This window comes from Meriones unguiculatus, chromosome 3, assembly GCF_030254825.1.
Source record: "Meriones unguiculatus strain TT.TT164.6M chromosome 3, Bangor_MerUng_6.1, whole genome shotgun sequence".
NCBI lineage: Eukaryota > Metazoa > Chordata > Mammalia > Rodentia > Muridae > Meriones > Meriones unguiculatus.
The window spans coordinates 154,973,940-154,990,666 of record NC_083351.1 but is presented as its reverse complement, the minus strand read 5'-3'; the positions used below and the strand labels follow the sequence as shown (position 1 = coordinate 154,990,666).

The 16,727-nt window shown below is 37.5% G+C and overlaps 1 protein-coding gene across 22 annotated transcripts in view; it reads right to left on the bottom strand.

Moving 5' to 3' along the window:
* Window positions 1–16,727, bottom strand: part of Adgrl3 (adhesion G protein-coupled receptor L3) — a 780,523-nt gene that overhangs the window by 460,403 nt on the left and 303,393 nt on the right. The gene's annotated exons all lie outside the window — the stretch shown is intronic.

Genomic DNA, 16,727 nt, shown 5'->3' with positions numbered 1-16,727 from the left:
GCATGTGCTCCTAACTGAAGCCTATTTCTTCAGCCTGATCTACTGGATGAATTAATAAATTACCCCTAAAACAAGTAGTTATTCTTGTACATTTTTTAAAGATCTATTACGTATACACTGCTCTGCCTGCATGCCAGAAGAGGGCATTAGATCTTATTATAGATGGTTGTGAGCCACCATGTGGTGGCTGGGAATTGAACTCATGACCTCTGGAAGAGTAGTCAGTGTTCTTAACCTCTGAGCCACCTCTCCAGCCCTAAGAAATTGTATTTTCCTTTCTTTTTTTTAAAGTTTTTTTTTATTTTTATTTTTATTTTATGTGCATTGGTGTTTTTCCTGCAAGTATGTCTCTCAGACCGCCTGGAACAGGAGTTATAGACAGCTGTGAGCTGCCATGTGGGTCCTGGGAATTGAACCTAAGTCCTCTCAAAGAGCAATAGTCAATGCTCTTAACTGCTAGGCCATATCCCCAACCCCTATTGTACAACTTTTCTCTTACAGTTAAGTTGGTCAAATCAGGCTTGGATCTCACTGAGCTACGATAGGGCAGTGCATTTGTGTTCCTTTCTGCTCTGGCAGAATAAATTTCAACTTCTGGGTGCTCACTTGTTTCTGCCCCACAAACAATAAATACTATATTTCTGTGTTTTTCTCTAACTTCTATTTCCACTTTAAATAATTCTTTAGACTACAATGAGCACAACCAGACAAATCTATGGTAACCTATATATACTTCAAGGTCCTTTCCTTTTCTTTTTCACATGATGGCTTGTTCTTGTCTTCCAGAGATTCTAGTATGGGTGTCATTGTGAGATACCACCACTAGTTTTCTTACCATAAGGAAAGAAAACATATAAAATAACAAATAGAAAAAAATCCACAAAGAATTGTAATAGAGTGCCATTGGATGAGAAATAAAAATCAATTCAATTCTGTGAATGTGCAAAATTAGAAACAGGGAAAAGGGAAGGAGAGTACGACATGAGTGTCGAGAGAGTTAAAGGATGCTGAGAAGCAAATTAGGATAAGGGCAGAGGAAACAAATACCGAATTTGGACAAACAGAAACACATGGTGATTTTAGTAAAAGCAATGTTAATGTAGTGATTAAAATAGGCTGAGTAGAAGCTCTCAGGAGAAGAATAAAGACACATCATGTCACTTCAACAATGTGCAATTCTGCTGTACAAAGATGTTTAGTTGAAATGAAATGGCACAGACAAGAGATTCACATTAAAGTCAACCCTTCCCTCCCTAATGGAAGAGCATGCAAAGACAACTGTGTAAACACTTTCAGTCTGGTGAGTTCAGAATCTTAGCTGAAAAAAGAAAGGCAGATAAAAGCTACTCACGCATTCCTCTCAAAACTATATTAAAAAAATACACGAATAGATAAAAATACCAAAAATGGCATGAAAGCCTCTACAGTGGGTGTTTTTGGCAGTTGGATGTGTGACATTTGTTTTCTTATAAGTTTTTTTTTAAGTCCCCATTAATTTTAGAACTGAATATTTTTTTTCAGTTATTGTTGGGAAATACTGGGATATTCCCCAACCCTTTTATTTCAACACCAAAAATTAGAATATAAATATTTGATTTAAAATATATATTTGCTCATAACATACTACAAATTATGAATGGAATTGGAACTGGAACACAGTCCACTAGCTACAGAGCAGTGTCTTAAAATCTGTGGCCACAGTCTGTTCTTCAGGGAAGATATGATCACAAATGTTCCACTTAAATCAAACATTTTATAAGAATACACAGAATGATGTTATACTCTGGCTTTTAAATATTTATTATCACCCACATGGAACACTATGCAACTGTTCCAGTCAAAAACTATAAAGGTGCAAACAATGCACTGTTTAAGTCTTTACATAAATTTCCTGCAACCCCACATAAATGTGGCTGTTTCAGAGCATTGGCATACTGGATATAACCCAATATGGGATAATTTCAAAGCTGCAGCCGGCTCAGCAAAGAGCAGTACATACTTCTTCATGGCATTTAGTCTCTGTGCTCACCTGCCTGTTTGGCTGTCCTTCCTTAGAGATGATTTGCTCTAACAAGGCAGAGGTCACCCTTAGTACCACAAGGGATCTTTGGATAACTGAGGAGTTTGTCTTTTAACAGACAGCTTACTTTGGAAAGACAAGGATCTGCTCTCTGGGCAAGCCAGGGACACAGGGCTCACATTTCTTTCTTCTCTCTCCTTGGGAGCAGCTTTGGAAATGAGCTAGGAGATGGGAAGACATCATCTTTACAGAGGAATGTCAGGTCTTCATCTCCAGTCTCTTCTCTCTTTATATTTACTTGACAGACAAGCCCTCAAGGACACAGGAATGGGGATATAGAAAGGACCATTACAGAGTCTAGCCAGAAGACTCAACTACATGTGACTTGCCCAGCTGTCAGTAAAAATGGAAAAAGAAACACACACACACACACACCAGAAAACAGCATCTGCTGCCCTCACTAAGAGCCAGCTGTTTTCTGTTACTCTCACCTGCTGGCCATGTTCTCTCAGGATGAACTCTCACTGGGGGTGAAGCAAATAAAGACAGCCAAAATGGCAGTGTAAAGCTGTTTCAGAAACTTTCTTTTTTATTCTTTTTTTTTTTCCTCTGTGGGGCTATGAACTCCTTACCTGACTTGCCCTGAATCTTTCATTTTCTGTAATTCTCTCTACTGCTAGCAGAACCACCATCTCACCCTGTCCAGTAACAACGACACCCTTGGAGCTTCTGCTCATGAAGCTTCTGGGTCAGTACAACCCAAGCACATCATTATTTCATTTTTTCCCCCGTGGCTGAATATTTCCTGCAGTGATAAGATTAATGTATATTAGTGATATTTCTGATAAGATTAATGCATATGTTAGCTTATTATTTTTAGGTAGTTAACAAATACGCCCATTTTATACCTAAGAAATTACAGCAATCACTAAATCCTCAGTGCATCCAGATTTCGACTCTTAAAAGAGTTCTCATCAACCTGGACCTTAAAATATGTTAATACATTGACACAATGAATGCAAGCTCAAGTAGACTATGGAACTGTGTCTTGAGTCTTTATTTCTTCAATTTCTTTATTTACATAATTGATAATTGGTATTATCTAACATTCCCTCAATAATATTGTGCTTGAAATGATTCTTTAAGTGTAATCTTACTTTGTAATAATAATGCAAGAGAGTTCAACAAGCTCACCAGCTGCTGGCCAATTCCTATAAAGGCTTCTTCCTGTGTTCAAGTCTTTTCTTTTTGTTTTTGTGACCCACCCAGTTTAACTAGGGATGACTGTGACCATGGGCTTTGGAGCTACCCAATCAAGATACATTATATCTCACACAGTAGCTCTGCCTCCCTCAGGTTTCTATTTCTGAGATAAGGAAAAAAGAAACCAGTTTAAAAGTTATCATGGGAGTGGGACAGAAATATAAGGCAGATTCTCAGGAATTTTCTGTACTGTCAGGTCTACCTGGTCTATGCACTGTAACAAATGAGAACTCAGAGACACACAAGCTAGAAGCATTATCCTGGCCTGCATGGTTTGGAAGTGCGTCAGCAAGAGCAGAGTCCACCTTTTCTGTCCTAGAGATCCCATTTTGCCTTGCTTTAATGACTTCAGATATTGCCAAGAGTTCACTATAAAACTTTTATCATAAGTACATTTTACTGACAAGATGCTCTGGGGGGTGGCTACAAGATTTAATTCTGGATTTGGATTGGTCAGTAAAGTTGTTATCAATGAAAAAATAATAATGTATTGCTCCTCCTGCCAGTGGGTTTATGCTTTCGTGCTGTGATGGATAGCATTTCCCTAATTAAGTCTACTTTTTGAACAGAGGGATTATGGGTCACACCTTGTCCCAAGAAAGCAAATTCCCTTCTCTTAAGAGTCATATGTTCTTCAGACAGAAAGGAACTGAGGCAAGAAGTTGAAAATAATCCAGTCCTCCTTTTCCAACTGAGCTTTCATTTCATACTTGACTACAGTTTTCTAATCCCCACTTTCTCCTTGGGTTGCAGCCTATGCCAAACTCACAGCAGGTTTAAAATCCCCGTTGATCCATTGAGAGGCGGTGCAGTGTGTGACAGGGTTTGGCAAGTCTGTGTGTTGAGACCTTTAGGAACACATCAAAATAAAGCAGAGTCTGTGTTATTACCATCGGCTCTACTCTGCACTCGAGGCCACTAAAACGCCTTGCTGCTTGCTCCCCAGAGTGCCCCTTCCTCTGGCAGGCAGCACTCTAAGTTGGGTCTGACCAAACAGCTGGATTTACCATGAGGCTTTAACTAAGCACCAGCTGAATTCTTTAACACACACACACACACACACACACACACACACACACACACACACACACACACACACGCAGCATGCTGCAGAAACAAGACTTACAAATGAGTGCCTGAAGACTCATCTCTCACACTGACCCCTGGGGTCAATGATGTCAGAGAAACTATTTCAGAAAAGAGCTCTGGAGTGGGAGCGAACAATCAGGGCCCACAATAATGAGTAGCTCTTGAAGGTCACAGCTGTTGAGCAGCTAATTGTAACTTGAAAAGCTGAGTCCCCAGTTATTAATGATCTTGCTGATAAAGTTTTTTTTTTCTTTTTCCCTCCTCACTCCTAGTCACGCAAGCTTTTATTCTAACTTTGAAGATAAGGAAAAAGTGTTCTGCTACAAATGTGAGACTTCTGTTGGCTAAGTGCAGTCCTGCAGAGCTGGCCGCCCCATCCCCACACTGTCAGTATAAACCCATGACCCTCATTTAAATTGATTTAGGCCTTCTGATTCCATGATCACTCCTAAGGGAAGACATCGTCAACCCTACGAAATATGAGTTTCGGCTTCTTGACTGCCTTCTATTATAAAAGCGACTGAATGAACCCAAATACATAATTTATTTTAGGCTAAAAAGATCCTTTGCATACTTTTATACACCTACGGCACAACACACAGAGACTCTGTTACATACTCTAAAGCCACGCAGTGGGAGGTGAAAATAATATTTCCAAGGAAATATTTCCAAAGGTGCACTTGCTTTTGTAGAGAAGTTCCTATAGCAAACAACTCAGACAATAAGAAACACTATGTTATTTGAAAATTAGAGGCACGTTGAACATGGAAATTCTATCACCCTAAGATTCCCCTGCCCACCCCCACCCCAGCAGTGAGGTAAATCAGTTTGCTTTACCCTTTAATAGTTCCTCTTTTGATTTGTAATTTCTTCCCAAGTAGGAGTTTAATCTTAAATGTTCTTTCATGTATCTAGGTATGGCCACTTATTTACACAGAGACTTTGTTCGCAATGGGTTCTCGCTGTGTGCCCGAAATCAAGCACTTTAATTACAAAGTCACTTGAACTGGAAGGCTGTTCATGGGTGTTCAACCACGGCAAGCCACTAAGGTACTTGAATGAACCCCCGAGGCCACCACAGCGTGATGCAAGGCTCTCCCCCGCCCTCCCCCTTAGTAATCCCAAAGGATTACTAAACAGCTCCCCCAAATCCCAGAAGCAAACAACTGAAATCAAAACTGCTGTAGCCCTTTACTCCAGTGTAACTCAGGCCAGCAGAACACCAGTCTATTTCAGGAGGTAGCAGAATACCTAACTAGTTTACTAACATTCTTTCATGAGTGGTACCTTAGTATAATCACACCAATCTTTTCAATGCACCTTTATGCTTTCAGAGGTGGTGACCTCTAAAGCATAAATAGTTATTTACTTTATTATAATAAATACAATTATGGGCTTAATTATATAAATTATGGATCTGCAAATATATATCCATGTTTCAAGTGGCATACTTAAAAAAAAAACTATATGTATGCACACCCATGAACAAGAGCATGGATTTCTTGAAGACAGAATCTTTCTTTGCTCGGTCTGTGATCATTAAACCTTTACTGAGTTGGGAACTTTTTAGAATTAGAGTTGAAATGAGAAAACTTGCATAAAAATATATAATTTAAATATCCGTGGAGTGCAATTTGTTAAAAGAGTAAACCCCATTAGTAAATGTTGATTTGCTGTCTCTGTCTCCATGTCTCTCTCTTTGTGTCAGTCTCTCTGTCCTCTGGGTGTGTACATGTGTGGGGGAGGGGCTTGTGTGTGCATGTGTGTGTTTGTGTGTGTAACCACAGGCCCTTCTGCATCCTCACAAGTATTTTAGTACAGAGCTATGTCCCAGCCATATGGTAACTATTTCCTTATGAACCTAGACAGAACCCCGGGGAACAGCTGACCAGTGGAGACAGCAGCGGACATGCATATGACATTTTTACTACCTTTCTGCGCCAACAATTATGCTCTTAGGACAATTCCCAAACATGTGAAGTTTGTTTATTTGCAGGTGATATCTCAATCAGAGTCTGAAAATCTGAATTAACTTAACTCCTATCATTTTCAAAATGTCTACAGTATTGGCTTATAGTCTCTAGGAAATACATCACATTGAAAACTGATTTCTACATAAATAAACATTTTTTTTGCCAACCATTTGATTAATGCACAGCAAAACAAAATACAAATTGGTTGAATTCAAAGTCATGTCTCATGAATTGACTCTTTTACTTGATATACTCTATTAAACTAACAAATGTGTTTTTAGATTCAAATTTTAAAGTTTATGTTCATAATTTCTCAAATATCTTGGCCTAAAAATTTCAACTTTGTACATTTAAATGCAGTTGGTGCATATACTTACATAAAACTTGCACTTACAACTGATTTTTTAAACAAACAAGAAAAAAAATCCTTTTTAAAGTGTAGGAGTCCTACGGTTAAACTCAAACAAATAAAAGCTTTATATTGTTTCTGCAAATTCCAAGTAATATTAGAATGGGCAAAGACTATGTATAGTCTCTCCTATCCACTGATGTTATACATAAGATATTCTATTGTCTGTGTTACTTCGTAATTTTGTAGGTATCAAATGGCAGATTATACTTAAAGTCACTATAATCACTGTGCACAAACCTGGGCGTGTGGTTAGCCTATGATAAATGCAGTATGTTGCTGCTGTTGTAATTGAGAATATTCAATGTATGACAGAAGAAAAGATGAAAAATCAGTAGACAAAGCATGTGTGTTGAATTATTTACTGTACAGTCATGTGGTTTGGGAGACATACATAGAATAAATATGATGTATTCAGAATAAAGAATAATGGCTGAGAGCATAAAGGTACGGCATTTTTCAATAATGTAGTAAGCCCTGAGTTTGATCTCTCACTCTGTAAAAAGGGAAAGAGGAGGGGCTAAGTATCCATAGACACAATATATAATGAATGGAACAGAGGTCTGTGAGATAGCCTACAGAATAGGGGAAAAAAATACTTTGCCAGCTATTCAGACAGAGAGCTAATATCCAGAACACTTATAAAACTAAGAAAAAAAGAATACAAACAACACAATTAATGAATGGACTAATGAAGTCAACAGACAGTTCACAAAAGATGAACAGCAAATGGCCAATAAATTCATAAAAAAACCTAATTAACCATCGGAGAAATTCAAGTCAAAACTACATTGACATTCCATCTTCAGTTAGAATGTCAGTCATTAAGAAAAAAACAAACAAACAACAACAAAAGCTGACATAAATGTGGAGTATAGTGAAACCTAATATACTGCTGATATGAATATGAACTTGTACAGGCTCTGTGAAGCTCACTATGGAAGTTTCTCAAACAGCTACATAGATGGACCATTCCCAGACAAATTCCTCCTGAGTATCTACTCCAAGCACTCTAGGTCAACATATTACAGAAATACCTACAAACCAAAGCTTATTGCAAAACTATACACAATAGCCAAATTATGGAAACAACATAGGAGCTCCTCAGCAGAGGACTGGATAAGAACAACGTGACAGATACATGCAATGCAATTTTTTTGAAGCCATAAAAAGGAAAACGTGCAATAGAAAATGAATGTATCACAGATTCATAACAGGGATACATTTTATAAGATGGAAAACAAAGATTAACTCCAACTGTTAGGATTTTAAATTAACAAAAAAATGTTCTTTAAGAGTACAAAGTTTAAACAAAGCAAAAAAAAATCAATAAACAAAAAATTTAATATTTCACCTGGAGGATCCCTTGAACTACCAACATATATTTATGTGGCATTTATGCCTTATTTATGGTTCTAGTGATCAACTGTCTAATGACTTTCAACATAAATATGCAATAATTAGTTGATAGCTTCTAAGAGATTGAAATCCATCTTTTTTTAAGAATGTGGCCCTGGTAGGCCCACCATGCTCCAGTGGATTGCCCTAAATAGAAGAGCATATGGAAATTAAAAAAAACAAACAAACAATAAAACATTTTCACAAGATCAAAACCTTAAATTGAATATAATGGCTCCCACTAGAAATCATGGCCCTAGAGAGGCAGAAGCAGAGAGATCAAAAGTTTAAGACCAGCTTGAGCTACAGAGCGCAGAAAACAAACAAAAACACAAACAAAACAAACAAAAAATAGAATCAGTGCTTTTCATTGTTGTTATTTGTAAATACCTAAGAATTTTTGAGAATGAAACGGTTAGTGTACATACTATTCAATACAGAAATAAAGGTAGATGCAAATGTTTTGTGTATAAGAAAGTAGCAGTATTTCTGGAGCTAGAGGCACTTGTGCTTGCTCTGTGAATGTTCTACGTCTGTGCTAATCCCTAAGCTCCCTCAACTCATTATGATTAAGTCACTGCTGTAGATAACTCTGCCATGCTATAATTCTGAAACTTTGAGATTATCCTTTACGGATTTTTCCTGTGTGTGTGTGTGTGTGTGTGTGTGTGTGTGTGCGTTTTGCTTTAGATGCTGCCACAGACTACCTAAAATATTTTTAGTCATTCATTCATGACTTATAGCACTATATAGCCTGCCATTAAATTGCTGATTTCCATATATTATTAGAATCCCGGCATCTCTTCCTATATTTTTTTAATATTAAAACATTCTCAGAATGACAAATTTAATATTTCATTAAATTATTCTCAGATATATTCATTTCGGCTGTGTCCTGAAAAGTTGCTCATTAATCAGTGATCAAAACTGAGAGGAAGCAGGACACTGTAAAATGGAGAAAATCACCAGCGGTAGTGAAACATCCTCATGCTGTCACTTAGATGTACAAGCATACTCCTCCATTGTTTGTTTTTCTTATATACAGGACATTTCAGAAAGGTCATTAAGTCAGTAATCTATCAGTAAGTATCCAAACGACTCTTGTTTCCTCATCCATCTAGCTCAGGCTCTATCATCATCTGGTCCGTATGTATGATCTCTCTTTGGATTAGCATCAGCAGAGCCAGCCAGGGGAGTCAGCCCTCTGGCAAATTTGGACTTTCACTTTAATTAACCAATTGTTTCCAGCACTGCTGCCTTCAGTGCTTTCTCCCTTACATAATGGATCCACAAGATCTGTCCATGCTTGTGCTCAGTCTTGGCAGCCTCCACGTCAGTGAAGTAATGATTTCTGTCAGACATTCCCAACTTTTATTACCAAGGATTAAGTTACCTCCTGATAGCCAGATGCACATGCTCTCTATCTGTCTCATATTGGCAACTCCATTTCAATGCCACTAAGATCAAACTCCTCATTCAGTTCTGGAAGCCGAATGTGCCCCTTGAAGACCTAACTCTATGAATGGTACCATCCAGTCACCTAGGCAGTTTTGATTTTCCCTCACCCTTCGCTGCTAGGTCCAATTAGTAGCCAAGCATTGCAAATTCAAAGCCTAAGCCTCTCATATCATTCCTCTGCTTTCCATTACCACTGATACTGCTCTATCTAATATCATTACCTTCTTTCCTACCGCAACAATATAATCGATTTTTACTTGCAAGTTCTTCTCTTTTGGAATTTTCCCCATAATCCCTGCTCACTGTAAACTATAACTCTCGTTAGAAGCTTCTAAAGAATCTGCATTACAGGCAAAATGATGCAGAAAATTCCAGCCTGGCAGGTAAAGCGACCACCCTACAAGAGGGCCTCAGCCCATCTTTCACAGGTGGGCTGTGAAAAAATGGCCCCTCCATTATTTCTTTCCTCAGATCTTTTGTTCTGCTACAGTATCCTCAGCTACATAAAAATGTGCTCATTTTCTCCTGTTGTAACTTTGTTCACATCATCCACTTCACCACAATAGCCTCCTCTACCATTTTCCTGCTGTGCTTACAAATTGTCCTAGGGACACAGGAGCAGAGAGGATAGATAAAGCTTTGTAATATGGCATGAGTGAATCAGTTCATTTCATTGACACCCTATTCCACCAAATCATGGAAGCAACTGTGCACCTTGCTTACCTACCCTCTTTTTTAACACCAGCTCTGTTGTTAGTAAGCACAGGAACAGAACTAAAGAGATATTTCATACACCATGGCACAACAAATAAGTGAACTGAGTAACAGTTGTGTTGAATGTGCAGTTACTCTAGCTATCAACGCATGGACATACCTCAGACAAAATCAGTCCTTTAGAATTTATTTTGTTGTTTCTCCTCAACACACACAAAAATATATCTAAAGAAATAACTTCTTTGAATATTCTTCATGAGTCTTCCATTATATATGTTTGGTATTGGCAAAAAATAATCAGTTTAACAAACTGATTATGAAATAATCAGTATATGAAATAACACATTATAAATATTGTCATTATTTCTGCCTGGATGTACCAGTGAACTCTACAGAAGAAAAATGCAGAGACAAAAAGATATGTTTACAAAGCAAGGAAAAAAATTCTCTGCCTTATCATATTACCTGCCCTGTCCTGGCTTGCCTGCCCTTCCTTGTCATTTTGAGTATGTGTCCTATAAATACAGTATAGTTTTACTTCCCTTGTGTAAGAAACATTTCAGATCTCCTATACTATGACACATTGTTTGAATTAAGGTGACACAACATTAAGAGAAATCTCGAAGTAACTGATAATCTGATCCTAAAACAACAAGGACAAAAGCTAGTCATTTTTTTGCATAAAATTTGTTTCTTTGAAACATACCTACAATTCTCACAACATGGTAATACTCAACCAATTAATGAAATAACGAAAAGCTCTACACCTGAGCAGGTTTCAAATGTCAAACATTTTGAGACCAGCACAGTAAAGGTTAGCACCAATTTCCACTTCTCCTCCTCCTCTTCGACTTCCTCTTCTTTTCTCCTACTTCATTTTTCAAGACAGGGTTTCTCTCTGTAACTGTCCTAGAACTCACTTTGTAGAGCAGACTGGCAGCAAATTCGGTGATCCACTTGCCTCTCCTCAACAAGTGGTGGGAATAAAGGCATGTGCTACATGCCCAGATCCCACTATTCAATTTTTGTAACAAAAACTTTGAATCAGAAAAAAAAAGTCAAAGTACTTTGAAACTTGTCTCAGACAAAGAGAAAATATTGTTTCTAGCATTTTAATAAAAATATTGAAGTCTGTGCTCACTAACACCTTTACTTTCAATAGGATATATCACTTCGGTATTTAGACTATATTAAAAAGAAACAAGATCCTAAAGAAATTCCTCCAAGTCATGTGTAGGTCACAACACTTTTATTTAAATCTTAACACCTCTTCTGTTTCTTTAGGGACATTTTCCTCTTTTTCCCACATAACAATATCATGATAGCTACAAAAGAGGATTCTGAGAGCAAAATGTGCAAAGAACACATTTTGCATATCTTCTGCAGTAGAAGCCTCTAAAATCACAAAGCTTCTCTGGAAGACAAATATAAATGTGAACAGGGGCTTTAACTGAAATAATATTATAGTGCCACATATAAAACAAGAAAGCTAACACAGTGCTTTGTAGGCCACATTCTATTATTCTTCTACAGCAGGAGTTACATCCAAAAGGCTGAGGTGGTAAAACAGAAGGTTTTCCATTGCCATGGCAACATTCATCCCTGTTCTTCTGTCACAATTTCTGTCACCTTCTTATCTCCCCAGGAATTCCTAGACTTCACCTAGATGTGTCACTTCATCTATAACATAATAACAAACTTTGACAACGTTTTTTTTTTTTTTTTTAAATTTTGGAATATGGGGAGTAAGAACATGCCAGAAGGATACCTCATTGCTGTCATGATGAATAACAGTAATCAAAACATAATTAGACTAACAAAGTTTCAATTATTCCAATGATTGTATCAGATGAAAATTTAAATGCTAGAAAAAAATAAAGATAGAATACCCAAGAGATGTGATATGTTTCTCTCTCCCTATCTTTCCAGCCCTCCACAAACATCCATCCCACCCCTACACACACACACACACACACACACTTTCAGAGCACTTCAATTCAAATGCAGGAGCACAGAAACTGTTTTGTCAATAATAGCAGCCAGGCTGTTGACACATCTCCATGCTGACTTAGCATGGGTCAGATTCTGTTCCAACCAGAAGTAAAAGAAAACAACACCACGCCCAGGTTTTAGTTTGAACTGGTGGCACATGCCTGCCCCAAACTAAAACTCAAAAACTAAAGATATAAGACTGGCACAAGTTTGAGACCAGCCAAAGTTACAGAGTGAAACGTGAGGCACTTAGCAAGATCCTCTCTGGGATCCTCCCAAAAAAGTGAGCAACAGGAGGAATAATGGAAAACAGAGGAAAGTATGCCAATCCTATTGTCTGTAAGTTTAGCTGCTGACCTAAAAGACTCGGCGAAGGGCCTTCCAACAAGAAAGGTAATGTCCTTCAAAGGTATGGGTCAAAAGGTTATGGCTCAACAGCAAATTAATGAAACTCTCCCTTCTTTGTTCTTGGATAATTATGATTTTATACATAGATGTCATTTCATCATCAAGAATAACCCCCAAACCATCGATGCCATGCATACATGTGACTAAAGTTTGCAGTTGTTAAGAACAATAGTGCTGTCTGATGTTAAGCCTTTTCTCCTTAGCATTCTGGTTTTGGTAGGTTTCAAAGCATTTTGCATGCACTGACTATGTTCTTCATTCATCTCAGTATCTATGACTCGCCCTATCAAGTGAGTGACTTTGTGGTACACACAGGAACTGGCGGGATTCCCACATCATGAGGTTACATGTAACCCGTCAAATGAACTTCTGTCTCTAATAACACGCTCACTTCAGTCATTTTAACACCTCCCATGCAAAATAATGGGAGCTTTCCAAGCACACCTATGGACCAAAAACTCTGAGAGCAGAGGCCTTTGTGAGCAGAGGTTTTATTTTCAAAACTTCTTAACCAGCAAGAACATTAACCATTTCCTTAAGATAAAGCACCACTTTACTCTGTCGTCAAGGGATAAGCTATTTTAATAATCAGTTTTAATTAGGCAAGAGATTAATCAAGGTTCATTTCTGAGGAATTCTCAAAAGACATGTGGAGATTACTTTTAGTTATTATTCTTTTGAAGTGGTATGCTACATGCTAAATGAGAGCAAATATGAGCAGAAGGGTGTCCTGTTTCTCTCTAGATTTTGACTCGGAACTCTTCACGAAACCAAACCAAACCAAACCAAAACAAAAACAGATACTGAGTATATCAAAGTGAATACAGAAAAGCTCAAAATTCAGATCTAATCTTGGCTCCCTTGTATCCCGGCCAGGTGTTACAGGGCAGTAAAGGACTGAGTGAAATCCTAGCAGATGTTCTTGTGTTTCAGCATATCTTATCATTCCTGGCCAAAGCAGTGCTATTAAAGAATAATACTGTCTTTCTTATATTTTTTAATGAGAATGACTTTGCTTGGTCAGCAACTTCATCATGCCTTGCTAATGTTACCATCTATACTTGTCTCCCTTATCACATAAGATGGAAAACTGCTTATGTTTAATGGTCGAAACCAGAAGTGGTCTTGGTCTTTCTTGTGTTTTCTCTGACTTACACACACAATGAATCTTTCAATCTTATTGATTGGGCCTCATTGTAACTATTTGGGGTCCTACGGTGCAAAAGCTCTTAGGGCTTCCTGGATGCTATGCACTAAGCTACACTGTCATCCCCTTTACTACAGATGTTTTCTCCTTGGACATTCCTTCCTGGAGTCAACCACCACACAACGAATTCGTATTTCCTATGAGTAGATAGCTCTACATCTCTTCTTGAAGCCTCTAGTGTTTATGTCTTATTTTGTTGCTGGTGGTCTAATAATTAGGTGGAGATTTACCTTTGTTTATAACTACAATATAAACATTGCCATCTATAAACATTCATACCTACGAATGAGGGATAAATAAAGTTATGATAGAGTTTTATGTGATTCTTCAAGAAGTTTGAAAGAATATATGAATACAATTAATACAACAAAGTTTTGGCTCCTGTGGGAGGGAAAGTGAGCCTTAAAATGAGTTTAGGATAGAATTCAAAAGATTTTTTTTCAACATTTCTGGATTGCTTTATATGTTTTCCAAAAGAAAGCTGTGTGAATCTGGTACAATCTGTGTGGCCTTCAGGGGGAAGGGTGGGTACATATGGGAAATCTTTAGTGGCCTTCTTATGTATCTGCAAGAAGATTACTATTATATCAGCCACAACAACAAAGTGGTTTAAAGTCAATCTACTACTATCATTTTGTTAAATGGACACAGTATTAATACCCTCTAATTTTATCTATGCCCACATATTAGTTCTGTTCCCAGATCTCATCAGAGACATCTATTTGTGCAGTGGTTGATAGTTAACATAGAAACTCACAGCTAGTCAAACAGCAGATAATAAATGTCAGTAAAGTGATCAGCCACAGATGGGACATCTATAGTACCACTCCTGAGGGTCTCAGGGACAGAAAGATTGTAGGAGTCAGTAGCTGGCAAAGACCAGAGTAAAGTGACTTCAGGACATGACAGGACTACTGTACTCATGAACTCACAGTACCTGTGGCTGCCTGCAGAAGATCTGATTAAGATAAAGCCAGTCCACTGTCCAATAGGAAGATGTTCATTCCTCCACTACCAATGTAGGGGCGACAACAATCTAATGGGGTTTTGGAGGAGAAGGACAGTCAGTTTTCTCCCAAAACTGGTGGGGGTTCTTGGTACATACACCAAGCCAAGTGGATGGATGGCCTAAACCCAGGAGCTTATGGGCAGCATAAGTAAGACTGGATGAACTTTTTCTATAAGAAGAAATAAAGTTGGGGGATTATGACAGTAGTAGTTGATATGGAAGGAGTTAGGGAAGTAATATTATCAAAGTATATTGTCTGAAATTCCCAAGGAATTAATAAAATTATTTTAAAGCATGTTAGCCTTTCTCTATCCTCCAGGGAATATTTTTATATCTGGAATTTGGTTTGGATTGGCTTAAAGCATTATCCTGCACGCACGTACACACACACACACACACACACACACACACACACTTTCTTACTGTACATTAAATTTCTGGTTTCTCATTAGCTGTTAATTTCTATTAATTCTGAAAAATTTAAATAAAATCAAGGACCAACATCAAAATGTCAAAATGATGAAAAAGGACTTTGTTCTGTCTGCATTGCTGGGTTTGTTGTGTCTTTACTTATTTGTTTGGATATTTATAGAGTAAAACTGGGGTTGTTTTTAAGGCACTATGAATTTTTTTAAGCCCCAAAATGATCATATTAGTACTGGCCTCCATCATTTAAACTGTTTTCTGAGGGTTACATTTTTATAGCATCTTCATCCTAGAAGAGTCTGTTGCTTTTTCCTTGAGAAACACAAAGGGGTAGAAAAGAAACTTGAATTCCCGGACTTTTTGTTTTTTTTTGAATTCTGCCATGTCTTTTCAACTTAAAGAGTTCAAGATCTCTTACTTCAATTTCATTTCTAAGACAAATCTAAGCATGTGGGCTGTGAGTACGCTCTTGACTACAGGGAAGGATTATGTCCTGTCAGATTTACTTATTCCTCTCTCCTCTTTCTGTGGGGAACACACTCAAATGACCTTCAGTCTTGCTGTCTCACTGAAAAATTACTTCCACAGAACAGCAACTTTCTAAGCATATCCCAATCATAATAGATTTTTACGGTTCCTTCTGTTCCCATGGCGATACACAGCCTTTATCCTCCATTTAGGAGCTTCCATGAAATCTGCAGAGCACCTCCACTTTCATCATTGTTTAAAATAAAATACAATATGATCCCCCTTTTCTTTTTTATAGAAATTTGTGATTTAAAGCCAACCACCACCTTGCATTATGACTATAAGAGTCAGGAGTTAAAAACTAATAGTATAGAAAAATGTTATGGAACAGATAAAAACAATAAATATTGGGGACTGTCTAAATATAAATAACTCTTACTAAGAGTTCTATATTAAGAAAAAAAATCCCAACGTTCTGAATTTTTATCAGATGATAAAATTTCAAGCAAGTGTGATCATGTGCTGACTTAAATATTTATAAGTTTTACTAATAAAAATTAAACATAATTTCTGGATTTATTCTTAATGCTTCCTAGAAATTACCAATGATAATGGATAAGTAGAGTAGCTTAAATATTATTTGTTTGAAGTATTATTGTAAAGTGCAAATAAAAATCAAAATTATCAGTAAATTTTCATGACTATTGAGGCACACTGTATGCTCTGTAGGACCGAAGAAACGAGTTTCCCTCTCAACGGTCTCTTAAACCTGAAACGGATGTATGATGCACCTCTCTCAATCGAAACAAAGCCTTCTGCTTTTCATTTGTTTGCCACAATGGGGCCGGAAACAATAAGCACAGCCAATACTGTGATATTCACTCCCCCCCCCT